This window comes from Entelurus aequoreus, linkage group LG14 (genome assembly GCF_033978785.1).
Source record: "Entelurus aequoreus isolate RoL-2023_Sb linkage group LG14, RoL_Eaeq_v1.1, whole genome shotgun sequence".
Taxonomy (NCBI): domain Eukaryota; kingdom Metazoa; phylum Chordata; class Actinopteri; order Syngnathiformes; family Syngnathidae; genus Entelurus; species Entelurus aequoreus.
In genome coordinates, this window is record NC_084744.1 from 57,982,818 (window position 1) to 57,998,231 (window position 15,414).

Sequence of the window (15,414 nt, forward strand, 5' to 3'; positions counted from 1 at the left end):
GAGGGAGTCCTTTGTACAGGGTACAGGGCGGACCCTAATTAAAGCTGCAAGCAGCATTGGTCGGGTCCGCCTTTTGGCCGGTGCTAGTCCTAGGTGTCCAATATTTTAGTCCAGTGGTAGTCCTGAGTGAGACCTACATAGAGGTTTTTGTTTCGTGTCTCTACGATATTGGTACTGGGAGTTAGAGGAAGTTGTGTCTGAGTTCACATTGTCATTATAGGCTATTGTGTGTATTGAGGCCAAAGAAGGTCTAATTGCAGTTTCGTTGTCATTTTTGGCACCGTAGCAGCATCAGTGCTGCGGGTCTTTGAAGGCTCGTAAAATCAAAACGGTAGCACTTAATCATTATCCGTACGCATCTTTTAATCAGAAGGGTTCAATCTCTCTCCTGTAGCAGTTTGAAGCCGAAACGACAAACGCGCTCAGAGGAGATAATGTTTGATGTTTGGTGACCGTTTGGTACAAAAATGTTGTTTTGAAATGGAGATTACAAACTTCCTGTAGATTTTCGCTGAAGGATGTCAATCTATGAAATGTAGGTCTAGACAAGACCTACATAGAGGTATTTGTTTCATGTCTCTACGACGTTCCTACCGGAAGTTATAAGCAGTTTTGTCTGAGTTTTCCTCTAAAAAGCAGTTTTTTCTCAGTTTTATGTAAAAATTGCTCAAGGGCACAATTTTGATTTTCGGGGTTCGGTTATTTTTTGAGATCGCAATTTCTACCAGTCCCGATGTGTGTGAGAAGTTTGGTGAGTTTTGAAGTATTTTAAGGGGGTCAAATTAGAGGTCAAAGACGTAAAAAACAGTGTTTTTAGTACATTTTTGTCTTGAAGGGGAAATTGCCAACTTCCTGTTGGTTTTCGCCCGACGATGTAAAATTATGAGTTGTAGGTCTTTAGCAGACCTACATACAGGTTTTTGTTTCATGTCTCTACGACCTTCCTAGTGGGAGTTACAGGCAGTTTTTTTTTTTTTTTTCCTAGGGGGCGCTAGAGCGCAATTTTTATTTTTGGGGTTTGGTTTTGTTATTAACAAGCAATTTTCGCAGGTTCTGACTTGTGTGTCAAATTTGGTGAGTTTTGGAGCATGTTAAGTGGGTCAAATTGCTGTTCGAAGAGGCGGCCGGTATAATAATAATAATTAAAGCTGCAAGCAGCATTGGTCGGGTCCGCCTTCTGGCAGGTGCTAGTCCTAGGTGTCCAATACTTTTGTCCAGTGGTAGTCCTGAGTGAGACCTACATAGAGGTTTTTGTTTCGTGTCTCTACGATATTGGTACTGGGAGTTAGAGGAAGTTGTGTCTGAGTTCACATTGTCATTATAGGCTATTGTGTGTATTGAGGCCAAAGAAGGTCTAATCGCAGTTTCGTTGTCATTTTTGACACCGTAGCAGCATCAGTGCTGCGGGTCTTTGAAGGCGCGTAAAATCTAAACGGTAGCACTAATCACCACTCTTTGGTGAACTTTTCATCAGAAGGGTTCAATCTCTCTCCTGTAGCAGTTTGAAGCCGAAACGACAAACGCGCTCAGAGGAGATAATGTTTGATGTTTGGTGACCGTTTGGTACAAAAATGTTGTTTTGAAATGGAGATTACAAACTTCCTGTTGATTTTCGCTGAAGGATGTCAATCTATGAAATGTAGGTCTAGACAAGACCTACATAGAGGTATTTGTTTCATGTCTCTACGACGTTCCTACCGGAAGTTATAAGCAGTTTTGTCTGAGTTTTCCTCTAAAAAGCAGTTTTTTCTCTGTTTTATTAAAAAATTGCTCTAGAGCACAATTTTGAGTTTCGGGGTTCGGTTTTTTTTTGAGATCGCAATTTCTACCAGTCCCAATGTGTGTGCGAAGTTTGGTGAGTTTTGAAGTATTTTAAGGGGGTCAAATTAGAGGTCAAAGATGTAAAAAACAGTGTTTTTAGTACATTTTTGTCAAAAAAGGTAAATTGCCAATTTCCTGTTGATTTTCGCCCGAGAATGTGTCATTATGAGTTGTAGGTCTTTAGCAGACCTACATACAGGTTTTTGTTTCATGTCTCTACGACCTTCCTAGTGGGAGTTACAGGCAGTCTGTTTTTTTTTTTTCCTAGGGGGCGCTAGAGCTCAATTTTGTGTTTTGGGGTTAGGTTTTTATATTAAAGTCTGCTGGCACACTTTTTGGATGTGTGTAAAAAATTTGGTGAGTTTTGAAGTATGTTAAGGGGGGCGAAGTAGTGCGCAAAGCTGCGGAAGAATAATAATAATTAAAGCTGCAAGCAGCATTGGTCGGGTCCGCCTTCTGGCAGGTGCTAGTCCTAGGTGTCCAATACTTTTGTCCAGTGGTAGTCCTGAGTGAGACCTACATAGAGGTTTTTGTTTCGTGTCTCTACGATATTGGTACTGGGAGTTAGAGGAAGTTGTGTCTGAGTTCACATTGTCATTATAGGCTATTGTGTGTATTGAGGCCAAAGAAGGTCTAATCGCAGTTTCGTTGTCATTTTTGGCACCGTAGCAGCATCAGTGCTGCGGGTCTTTGAAGGCTCGTAAAATCAAAACGGTAGCACTTAATCATTATCCGTCGTCAACTTTTAATCAGAAGGGTTCAATCTCTCTCCTGTAGCAGTTTGAAGCCGAAACGACAAACGCGCTCAGAGGAGATAACGTTTGATGTTTGGTGACCGTTTGTAACAAAAATTTTGTTTTGAAGGAGGAATAGCAAACTTCCTGTTGATTTTTGCTGAAGGATGTCAATCTATGAAATGTAGGTCTAGTCAAGACCTACATAGAGGTATTTGTTTCATGTCTCTAAGACGTTCCTACCGGAAGTTACAAGCAGTTTTGTCTGAGTTTTCCTCTAAAAAGCAGTTTTTTCCAATTTTTTAGAAAAAATTATGTAGAGCACAATTTTGAGTTTTGGGGTTTGGTTTTTTTTTAAGATTGCAATTTCCACCAGTGCCGATGTGTGTGAGAAATTTGGTGAGTTTTGAAGTATTTTGAGAAGGTCAAATCAGAGGTCAAAGACCTATTTTAGTACATTTTTGTATAAAATGGGAAATTGCCAACTTCCTGTTGGTATTTGCCCGAGGATGTGAAATTATGAATTGTAGGTCTAAGTGAGACCTACATACAGGTTTTTGTTTCATGTCTCTACGACCTTCCTAGTGGGAGTTACAGGCATTTCAGTGATATTTTTTCCTAGGGGGCGCTAGAGCACAATTTTGATTTTTGGGGTTTGGGTTTTCAATAAAGTGTGCTGTACCCGAGTTTGGATGTGTGTAAAAAATTTGGTGAGTTTTGAAGCATGTTAAGGGGGGCAAAGTAGTGCGCGACGGTGCGGAAGAATAAAAAAGAATAATAATAATAAACATTACAATTTCAATAGGGTCCTTTCGTCCCATTGCAAAAGGACTCCCTTTGGGATTCCTTTTGAAAAGGTCCTGTGCGGACCCTAATAATAATAAAACCTTACAATTTCAATAGGGTCCTTTCGTCCCATTGCAAAAGGACTCCCTTTGGGATTCCTTTTGAAAAGGTCCTGTGCGGACCCTAATTAAAGCTGCAAGCAGCATTGGTCGGGTCCGCCTTCTGGCAGGTGCTAGTCCTAGGTGTCCAATACTTTAGTCCAGTGGTAGTCCTGAGTGAGACCTACATAGAGGTTTTTGTTTCGTGTCTCTACGATATTGGTACTGGGAGTTAGAGGAAGTTGTGTCTGAGTTCACATTGTCATTATAGGCTATTGTGTGTATTGAGGCCAAAGAAGGTCTAATCGCAGTTTCGTTGTCATTTTTGGCACCGTAGCAGCATCTGTGCTGCGGGTCTTTGAAGGCTCGTAAAATCAAAACGGTAGCACTAATCACAACGCCGTCGTCAACTTTTAATCAGAAGGGTTCAATCTCTCTCCTGTAGCAGTTTGAAGGCGAAACGACAAACGCGCTCAGAGGAGATAACGTTTGATGTTTGGTGACCGTTTGGTACAAAAATGTTGTTTTGAAATGGAGATAACAAACTTCCTGTTGATTTTTGCTGAAGGGTGTCAATGTATGAAATGTAGGTCTAAATGAGACCTACGTAGAGGTATTTGTTTCATGTCTCTACGACGTTCCTACCGGAAGTTATAAGCAGTTTTGTCTGAGTTTTCCTCTAAAAAGCATTTTTTTTCTCTGTTTTATTAAAAAATTGCTCTAGAGCACAATTTTGAGTTTCGGGGTTCGGTTTTTTTTTGAGATCGCAATTTCTACCAGTCCCAATGTGTGTGCGAAGTTTGGTGAGTTTTGAAGTATTTTAAGGGGGTCAAATTAGAGGTCAAAGATGTAAAAAACAGTGTTTTTAGTACATTTTTGTCAAAAAAGGTAAATTGCCAATTTCCTGTTGATTTTCGCCCGAGAATGTGTCATTATGAGTTGTAGGTCTAGAGCAGACCTACATACAGGTTTTTGTTTCATGTCTCTACGACCTTCCTAGTGGGAGTTACAGGCAGTCTGTTTTTTTTTTTTCCTAGGGGGCGCTAGAGCTCAATTTTGTGTTTTGGGGTTAGGTTTTTATATTAAAGTCTGCTGGCACACTTTTTGGATGTGTGTAAAAAATTTGGTGAGTTTTGAAGCATGTTAAGGGGGGCGAAGTAGTGCGCAAAGCTGCGGTATAATAATAATAATAATTAAAGCTGCAAGCAGCATTGGTCGGGTCCGCCTTCTGGCAGGTGCTAGTCCTAGGTGTCCAATACTTTAGTCCAGAGGTAGTCCTGAGTGAGACCTACATAGAGGTTTTTGTTTCGTGTCTCTACGATATTGGTACTGGGAGTTAGAGGAAGTTGTGTCTGAGTTCACATTGTCATTATAGGCTATTGTGTGTATTGAGGCCAAAGAAGGTCTAATTGCATTTTCGTTGTCATTTTTGGCACCGTAGCAACTTTAGTGCTGCGGGTCTTTGAAGGCTCGTAAAATCAAAACGGTAGCACTAATCACAACTCTTTCGTCAACTTTTAATCAGAAGGGTTCAATCTCTCTCCTGTAGCAGTTTGAAGCCGAAACGACAAACGCGCTCAGAGGAGATAATGTTTGATGTTTGGTGACCGTTTGGTACAAAAATGTTGTTTTGAAATGGAGATAACAAACTTCCTGTTGATTTTTGCTGAAGGGTGTCAATGTATGAAATGTAGGTCTAAATGACACCTACGTAGAGGTATTTTTTTCATGTCTCTACGACGTTCCTACCGGAAGTTATAAGCAGTTTTGTCTGAGTTTTCCTCTAAAAAGCAGTTTTTTCTCTGTTTTATTAAAAAATTGCTGTAGAGCACAATTTTGAGTTTCGGGGTTCGGTTTTTTTTTGAGATCGCAATTTCTACCAGTCCCAATGTGTGTGCGAAGTTTGGTGAGTTTTGAAGTATTTTAAGGGGGTCAAATTAGAGGTCAAAGATGTAAAAAACAGTGTTTTTAGTACATTTTTGTCAAAAAAGGTAAATTGCCAATTTCCTGTTGATTTTCGCCCGAGAATGTGTCATTATGAGTTGTAGGTCTAGAGCAGACCTACATACAGGTTTTTGTTTCATGTCTCTACGACCTTCCTAGTGGGAGTTACAGGCAGTTTGGTTTTTTTTTTTCCTAGGGGGCGCTAGAGCGCAATTTTTATTTTTGGGGGTTGGTTTTGTTAATAACTTGCAATTTTCGCAGGTCCTGACTTGTGTGTCAAATTTGGTGAGTTTTGGAGCATGTTAAGTGGGTCAAATTAGCGTTCTTTGTGGGGTCGGTATAATAATAATAATAATTAAAGCTGCAAGCAGCATTGGTCGGGTCCGCCTTCTGGCAGGTGCTAGTCCTAGGTGTCCAATACTTTTGTCCAGTGGTAGTCCTGAGTGAGACCTACATAGAGGTTTTTGTTTCGTGTCTCTACGATATTCGTACTGGGAGTTAGAGGAAGTTGTGTCTGAGTTCACATTGTCATTATAGGCTATTGTGTGTATTGAGGCCAAAGAAGGTCTAATTGCATTTTCGTTGTCATTTTTGGCACCGTAGCAACTTTAGTGCTGCGGGTCTTTGAAGGCTCGTAAAATCAAAACGGTAGCACTAATCACCACTCGTTCGTCAACTTTTAATCAGAAGGGTTCAATCTCTCTCCTGTAGCAGTTTGAAGCCGAAACGACAAACGCGCTCAGAGGAGATAATGTTTGATGTTTGGTGACCGTTTTGTACAAAAATGTTGTTTTGAAGGAGGAATAGCAAACTTCCTGTTGATTTTTGCTGAAGGATGTCAATCTATGAAATGTAGGTCTAGGCAACACCTACATAGAGGTATTTTTTTCATGTCTCTACGACGTTCCTACCGGAAGTTACAAGCAGTTTTGTCAGATTTTTCCTCTGAGGAGCAGTTTTATCTCTTTTTTTTCCAAAAATTATGTAGAGCACAATTTAGAGTTTTGGGATTCGGTTTTTTTTTTAAATCACAGTTTCCACCAGTCCCAATGTGTGTGAGAAGTTTGGTGAGTTTTGAAGTATTTTAAGGGGGTCAAATTAGAGGTCAAAAATCAAAAATGAGTGTTTTTAGTCATTTTTTGTCTTGAAGGGGAAATTGCCAACTTCCTGTTGGTTTTCGCCCGAAGAAGTGAAATTATGAATTGTAGGTCTAACTGAGACCTACATACAGGTTTTTGTTTCATGTCTCTACGACCTTCCTAGTGGGAGTTAGAGGCATTTTTCTTCCTAGGGGGCGCTAGAGAGCAATGTTGATTTTTGGTATTTTTTTTTACCACTAAAGTGTGCTGTACCCGGGGTTTAATGTGTATGTCAAATTTGGTGAGTTTTGAAGCATGTTAAGGGGGGCGTAGTAGTGCGCGACCGTGCGGAAGAAAAATAAAGAATAATAATAATAAACATTACAATTTCAATAGGTTCCTTTGTAACCAGTACAAAGGACTCCCTGGGGGAGTCCTTTTTACAGGGTACATGCGGACCCTAATTAAAGCTGCAAGCAGCATTGGTCGGGTCCGCCTTCTGGCAGGTGCTAGTCCTAGGTGTCCAATACTTTTGTCCAGTGGTAGTCCTGAGTGAGACCTACATAGAGGTTTTTGTTTCGTGTCTCTACGATATTGGTACTGGGAGTTAGAGGAAGTTGTGTCTGAGTTCACATTGTCATTATAGGCTATTGTGTGTATTGAGGCCAAAGAAGGTCTAATCGCAGTTTCGTTGTCATTTTTGACACCGTAGCAGCATCAGTGCTGCGGGTCTTTGAAGGCGCGTAAAATCTAAACGGTAGCACTAATCACCACTCTTTGGTCAACTTTTCATCAGAAGGGTTCAATCTCTCTCCTGTAGCAGTTTGAAGCCGAAACGACAAACGCGCTCAGAGGAGATAATGTTTGATGTTTGGTGACCGTTTGGTACAAAAATGTTGTTTTGAAATGGAGATTACAAACTTCCTGTTGATTTTCGCTGAAGGATGTCAATCTATGAAATGTAGGTCTAGACAAGACCTACATAGAGGTATTTGTTTCATGTCTCTACGACGTTCCTACCGGAAGTTATAAGCAGTTTTGTCTGAGTTTTCCTCTAAAAAGCAGTTTTTTCTCAGTTTTATGTAAAAATTGCTCAAGGGCACAATTTTGATTTTCGGGGTTCGGTTATTTTTTGAGATCGCAATTTCTACCAGTCCCGATGTGTGTGAGAAGTTTGGTGAGTTTTGAAGTATTTTAAGGGGGTCAAATTAGAGGTCAAAGACGTAAAAAACAGTGTTTTTAGTACATTTTTGTCTTGAAGGGGAAATTGCCAACTTCCTGTTGGTTTTCGCCCGACGATGTAAAATTATGAGTTGTAGGTGTTTAGCAGACCTACATACAGGTTTTTGTTTCATGTCTCTACGACCTTCCTAGTGGGAGTTACAGGCAGTTTGTTTTTTTTTTTTTCCTAGGGGGCGCTAGAGCGCAATTTTTATTTTTGGGGTTTGGTTTTGTTATTAACAAGCAATTTTCGCAGGTTCTGACTTGTGTGTCAAATTTGGTGAGTTTTGGAGCATGTTAAGTGGGTCAAATTGCTGTTCGAAGAGGCGGCCGGTATAATAATAATAATAATAAACATTACAATTTCAATAGGGTCCTTTCGTCCCATTGCAAAAGGACTCCCTTTGGGATTCCTTTTGAAAAGGTCCTGTGCGGACCCTAATAATAATAATAAACATTACAATTTCAATAGGGTCCTTTCGTCCCATTGCAAAAGGACTCCCTTTGGGATTCCTTTTGAAAAGGTCCTGTGCGGACCCTAATAATAATAAAGAATAATAAAACATTACAATTTCAATAGGGTCCTTTCGTCCCATTGCAAAAGGACTCCCTTTGGGATTCCTTTTGAAAAGGTCCTGTGCGGACCCTAATTAAAGCTGCAAGCAGCATTGGTCGGGTCCGCCTTCTGGCAGGTGCTAGTCCTAGGTGTCCAATACTTTAGTCCAGTGGTAGTCCTGAGTGAGACCTACATAGAGGTTTTTGTTTCGTGTCTCTACGATATTGGTACTGGGAGTTAGAGGAAGTTGTGTCTGAGTTCACATTGTCATTATAGGCTATTGTGTGTATTGAGGCCAAAGAAGGTCTAATTGCATTTTCGTTGTCATTTTTGGCACCGTAGCAACTTTAGTGCTGCGGGTCTTTGAAGGCTCGTAAAATCAAAACGGTAGCACTAAATAAAAATCCGTATAGAACTTTTAATCAGAAGGGTTCAATCTCTCTCCTGTAGCAGTTTGAAGCCGAAACGACAAACGCGCTCAGAGGAGATAATGTTTGATGTTTGGTGACCGTTTGGTACAAAAATGTTGTTTTGAAATGGAGATAACAAACTTCCTGTTGATTTTTGCTGAAGGGTGTCAATGTATGAAATGTAGGTCTAAATGAGACCTACGTAGAGGTATTTTTTTCATGTCTCTACGACTTTCCTACCGGAAGTTATAAGCAGTTTTGTCTGAGTTTTCCTCTAAAAAGCATTTTTTTCTCTGTTTTATTAAAAAATTGCTCTAGAGCACAATTTTGAGTTTCGGGGTTCGGTTTTTTTTTGAGATCGCAATTTCTACCAGTCCCAATGTGTGTGCGAAGTTTGGTGAGTTTTGAAGTATTTTAAGGGGGTCAAATTAGAGGTCAAAGATGTAAAAAACAGTGTTTTTAGTACATTTTTGTCAAAAAAGGTAAATTGCCAATTTCCTGTTGATTTTCGCCCGAGAATGTGTCATTATGAGTTGTAGGTCTTTAGCAGACCTACATACAGGTTTTTGTTTCATGTCTCTACGACCTTCCTAGTGGGAGTTACAGGCAGTTTGTTTTTTTTTTTTCCTAGGGGGCGCTAGAGCTCAATTTTGTGTTTTGGGGTTAGGTTTTTATATTAAAGTCTGCTGGCACACTTTTTGGATGTGTGTAAAAAATTTGGTGAGTTTTGAAGCATGTTAAGGGGGGCGAAGTAGTGCGCAAAGCTGCGGAATAATAATAATAATAATAATAATAAAGAATAATAATAAAACATTACAATTTCAATAGGGTCCTTTCGTCCCATTGCAAAAGGACTCCCTTTGGGATTCCTTTTGAAAAGGTCCTGTGCGGACCCTAATAATTAAAGCTGCAAGCAGCATTGGTCGGGTCCGCCTTCTGGCAGGTGCTAGTCCTAGGTGTCCAATACTTTAGTCCAGTGGTAGTCCTGAGTGAGACCTACATAGAGGTTTTTGTTTCGTGTCTCTACGATATTCGTACTGGGAGTTAGAGGAAGTTGTGTCTGAGTTCACATTGTCATTATAGGCTATTGTGTGTATTGAGGCCAAAGAAGGTCTAATCGCAGTTTCGTTGTCATTTTTGGCACCGTAGCAGCATCAGTGCTGCGGGTCTTTGAAGGCTCGTAAAATCAAAACGGTAGCACTTAATCATTATCCGTACGCATCTTTTAATCAGAAGGGTTCAATCTCTCTCCTGTAGCAGTTTGAAGCCGAAACGACAAACGGGCTCAGAGGAGATAATGTTTGATGTTTGGTGACCGTTTGGTACAAAAATGTTGTTTTGAAATGGAGATAACAAACTTCCTGTTGATTTTTGCTGAAGGGTGTCAATGTATGAAATGTAGGTCTAAATGAGACCTACGTAGAGGTATTTTTTTCATGTCTCTACGACGTTCCTACCGGAAGTTACAAGCAGTTTTGTCAGAGTTTTCCTCTGAGGAGCAGTTTTTTGTCAGTTTCATAAAAAAATTGCTGTAGAGCACAATTTTGAGTTTCGGGGTTCGGTTTTTTTTGAGATCGCAATTTCTACCAGTCCCAATGTGTGTGCGAAGTTTGGTGAGTTTTGAAGTATTTTAAGGGGGTCAAATTAGAGGTCAAAGATGTAAAAAACAGTGTTTTTAGTACATTTTTGTCAAAAAAGGTAAATTGCCAATTTCCTGTTGATTTTCGCCCGAGAATGTGTCATTATGAGTTGTAGGTCTTTAGCAGACCTACATACAGGTTTTTGTTTCATGTCTCTACGACCTTCCTAGTGGGAGTTACAGGCAGTCTGTTTTTTTTTTTTCCTAGGGGGCGCTAGAGCTCAATTTTGTGTTTTGGGGTTAGGTTTTTATATTAAAGTCTGCTGGCACACTTTTTGGATGTGTGTAAAAAATTTGGTGAGTTTTGAAGTATGTTAAGGGGGGCGAAGTAGTGCGCAAAGCTGCGGAAGAATAATAATAATAATAATTAAAGCTGCAAGCAGCATTGGTCGGGTCCGCCTTCTGGCAGGTGCTAGTCCTAGGTGTCCAATACTTTAGTCCAGTGGTAGTCCTGAGTGAGACCTACATAGAGGTTTTTGTTTCGTGTCTCTACGATATTGGTACTGGGAGTTAGAGGAAGTTGTGTCTGAGTTCACATTGTCATTATAGGCTATTGTGTGTATTGAGGCCAAAGTAGGTCTAATCGCAGTTTCGTTGTCATTTTTGGCACCGTAGCAACTTTAGTGCTGCGGGTCTTTGAAGGCTCGTAAAATCAAAACGGTAGCACTAAATAAAAATCCGTACGCATCTTTTAATCAGAAGGGTTCAATCTCTCTCCTGTAGCAATTTGAAGCCGAAACGACAAACGCGCTCAGAGGAGATAATGTTTGATGTTTGGTGACCGTTTGGTACAAAAATGTTGTTTTGAAATGGAGATAACAAACTTCCTGTTGATTTTTGCTGAAGGGTGTCAATGTATGAAATGTAGGTCTAAATGAGACCTACGTAGAGGTATTTTTTTCATGTCTGTACGACGTTCCTACCGGAAGTTACAAGCAGTTTTGTCAGATTTTTCCTCTGAGGAGCAGTTTTTTCTCTTTTTTTCCCAAAAATTATGTAGAGCACAATTTTGAGTTTTGGGATTCGGTTTTTTTTTTAGATCACAGTTTCCACCAGTCCCAATGTGTGTGAGAAGTTTGGTGAGTTTTGAAGTATTTTAAGGGGGTCAAATTAGAGGTCAAAAATAAAAAATGAGTTTTTTTAGTCATTTTTTGTCTTGAAGGGGAAATTGCCAACTTCCTGTTGGTTTTCGCCCGAAGAAGTGAAATTATGAATTGTAGGTCTAACTGAGACCTACATACAGGTTTTTGTTTCATGTCTCTACGACCTTCCTAGTGGGAGTTAGAGGCATTTTTCTTCCTAGGGGGCGCTAGAGAGCAATGTTGATTTTTGGTATTTTTTTTTACCACTAAAGTGTGCTGTACCCGGGGTTTAATGTGTATGTCAAATTTGGTGAGTTTTGAAGCATGTTAAGGGGGGCGTAGTAGTGCGCGACCGTGCGGAATAATAATAAAGAATAATAATAATAAACATTACAAATTCAATAGGTTCCTTTGTAACCAGTACAAAGGACTCCCTGGGGGAGTCCTTTTTACAGGGTACATGCGGACCCTAATAAAGAATAATAAAACATTACAATTTCAATAGGGTCCTTTCGTCCCATTGCAAAAGGACTCCCTTTGGGATTCCTTTTGAAAAGGTCCTGTGCGGACCCTAATAATAAAACCTTACGATAACAATAGGTTCCTTTCGTCCCATTGCAAAAGGAACTCCCTTTGGGATTCCTTTGACAATGGTCCTGTGCGGACCCTAATAAATAAATATTGACTGTTACCCCCCTAAAAAAAATATATATATAGTGATCACTATAGGTGTATAAATAATAATATAGTGTTAAATAAAATCAGTCCCTTGGGCACAAAACTGAAAATAATACAGCTCTCCAAAAAGTGCACTTCTGCTGCTATTGGAACATACTAACTACACACACTATGACACTAAGAACACCACAGTCATCAATCAACAATTCTTCCCGCCTTACATGAGAGCGAAGCCTGGCAATAATTGCATATTGCCTGTTCTTCCCTCACTATACGTGTTGAGGTTATACAGCAACAAATGTATAAGCTATGTGATTCAATTAACATACTGAAATGTAATACACAATATGTAAATATTAGCTTCACACAAATATACAGTGCTATCATCAAACAAATACTTCTGAGTGTTGAAACTATTTCGATGGTGGAAATACACGACTGGCAGCCATTTTAAGTCCTCAAAACATCCATTGAAACCGTGCACAAAAATCGTTTATCAATAAACATCTTAGTATCAAACTTAAACACTTTCCACCTTAATATTGAGTTACATAAACAAGCTAAACAGTTTACTTACAGACTTATCTTTTCCAAGGCTTGTAAGAGCTAACACAACTTGTCTACTTCTCAATTGTCTCAACCCGGAAGTGCCCAAACTAATGACGCGTAGTATTTTCATATCGCCACAAGGTGTCAGTAAGAGTCTACAATCAAATGGGCATAACATTGCAGGTCCCACAGGGCATTTCCTGTACCTGGGAAGGGATTCGAATAAAGAACCAACTCTTTTTCTTTACTATAGTGGCCTCGATAACGGGAACCGGTTCTCAAAAAGGGATTAGAGTCCATGGAATCGGTTCTTTTCTTATCGAACAACCGGGAGAACCGATTTCGAACATCATCCCTAGTCTCGAGTCAAGTCCTGAGTCAAGACTGGAAAGTCTCAAGTCCTGCATTTGGAGTTTCGAGTCCTTTCAAGCCCTTTTAACCGCAGACTTAATATATTTACACAGATTGTGTATGCTTTTAAAACGCTGTATTTATTTATTAAAACAAGTGCATTTGAAATTGCTGACATTGCACTTCATAATATCACTATTAACCAGTCCTTTTCAACATTTAACTCATTCCTTTACAGAATAAACACATTCGAAAAAACAAGTGCAACTGTACTTATTTGCACAAAAGTGCTCACATTGTATTTCCATGGCATATTGCATTGTAACTAGTTCCACAGCAGTTTCTATCCTGTTCTTACCTTATCTCATTGATCTCATCTCATACTGTATGTGTGTTTATGTGTGCGTACACATGAAAAACATAGCAAATACATGAAAATAACAATGAACAGAGTTGTACTTTTTAGATGTCAGGGCCCTATGCAATATGTACACATATTCTTAATATAGTATACATTTTAACGGACCTTTATTTGACTATGTTTGTCTTTTTGTAGGTGGCTAAAATACGCGGTGCTGCTGACCGCCGTCTAACGTTACAATACTGTGTGTGATACATTGACTAACGTAACGTTATGTATAGGTACCTCATGCAACCCCGCTTAAAAAAAATAAATCGACAAAAAGTATGAATAAGGTAGCGAACTGCAGTGGATGCAAGAGATTGCAGTGTTTGCAATGACGTTTTAACCATAGACATCTTATAAGTAGACGCAGCATTGGCCGCCATCTTGAAGTGGTGATGAGGAGCCGGCGAGCAGCCTAAACTGACAGTTGACAGGTAGAAAACAAAGATGCCGGGCTGGTGTTCAGCGTTTTCCTGCTCAAATGAGCGGACTGTTGAAAATAGGAATCGGGGGGATTACTTTTCACAAGTAAGATTTAAAATTAACGTACTATTGGTTGTATTTTGCGAAAAGAAAATTACCACAGAGTTGAGAAGGAGCAAAGATCCTCCATAGTACTGAAATCGTAGCCGCTAGCAAACAAGAGTATGACCATAATAGAACTGCTTGTCAATTAAATTAATTACATTTAAAAATATCATACTTGAATAAAAAAGTTGAAATAAATGATTAAGATAAAGATTGTAAAAGCCAACAGGGGTAAAAGTTAGGACCACAGTCCAGATTGTGTAGGGGGGGGGGGGGGGGTATAGACTTTCAGGCGTTTATATATGTTTAAGTATTCTGCAGACACTTTTATCCAAAGCGACATACATAAAAAATATATATAAAACTATAATTTAAGGGAAGAATGTAATACAAAATATCAATACAAAGTGTCAAGACAGAATAAACTCTGCTGCTGCAGCAACAGAGATACAGTCTATAAGATATATAGATATCTAATGTATTCATACATTGTTTATGTAGGATATACGCATGTATATATAACCTAATCATATTGTTTCTTCAATTTAAAAATAGCTGACCGTTTCCCCCCCCCCCCCCCCCTCTCTGGGATTATATTCCCAGTTTTGATCTGGTCACATGTCATATAAGTATATTATACTACTGTTAAACAAACTATGAATAATAAAACACGCCAAAACATGAGTCCTTTATCATAGCTACACGTATGACAAAAAAACCGCGTGAAAATCAGTGGTATTCAGTGAGGTAAGATGAATTAAATGCGCTGACAGTTCATTGCTCCTGCCCAAATGAATTGCACTGAGTGGAGCGGATCACCACTCCAAGATGGCGGCCCCGCGTCTCGTCAGCGCCAGACTCCAGTAGGCAGTAGCGCTCGATGCCTATGTGTATAAGGACCCCCAAATGGCGTCTATTAAAAGACATATTGTGATTAAGGGATTTATAAATAAACTTTGATTGATATTGTCTGGCGTTTTGTTTCGCAATATTACGCAAAACCAAATGTTCTTTAATCCAAACCACTTTATTTAAATAGCACATTTAAACAACAAAAATGTTTCCAAAGTGCTGCACAAAAATATTAAAAACAAGATTCGAATAATTACCCTTAGCTCCACCAATGACTGAATGAAAACAAAATAAATACATATTATTAAAAACGATTTTAAAATGGTAAAAAAAACAATAAATAGGTAAAATTCTTACCTTCAAGTACCTGCTGGGGTGTATTTGGGATCTGTCTAAGTCCTGAAAAATGGCGCGCGTCCGCCATTTTTAGTCCGTGCAGACGCCGTCGTCGATCACTTCTTTTCCCCCCGTGTCTTCTTGTTATGAAACATTCACCCTCCGCTGTTGCCATTTCTAATATAAAGTAGTGTAAAGTTCTGACTTATATCTCGCTATGGAAGCGCTAAAACATACCAGTGTCGTGAGTTTGCATAATTCACCCACAGAACTTTTAAGTTATTAGACATCCGGTCGGAGGGTTTTACACGGGACACATTTCCGGCGTTGCTGTTGAACTAGTG

The 15,414-nt window shown here is 39.5% G+C and overlaps 1 protein-coding gene across 1 annotated transcript in view; it reads right to left on the bottom strand.

Annotated features, from left to right (window-relative positions):
- Nucleotides 1-15,371, bottom strand: part of LOC133665111 (crystallin J1A-like) — a 71,838-nt gene extending 56,467 nt beyond the window's left edge. The window contains exon 1 of the mRNA XM_062070321.1: nucleotides 15,092-15,371. The gene's annotated coding sequence lies outside the window, so the exon portion shown is untranslated. The remainder of the gene's footprint in view (nucleotides 1-15,091) is intronic.
- Nucleotides 15,372-15,414: the final 43 nt, after the last annotated feature.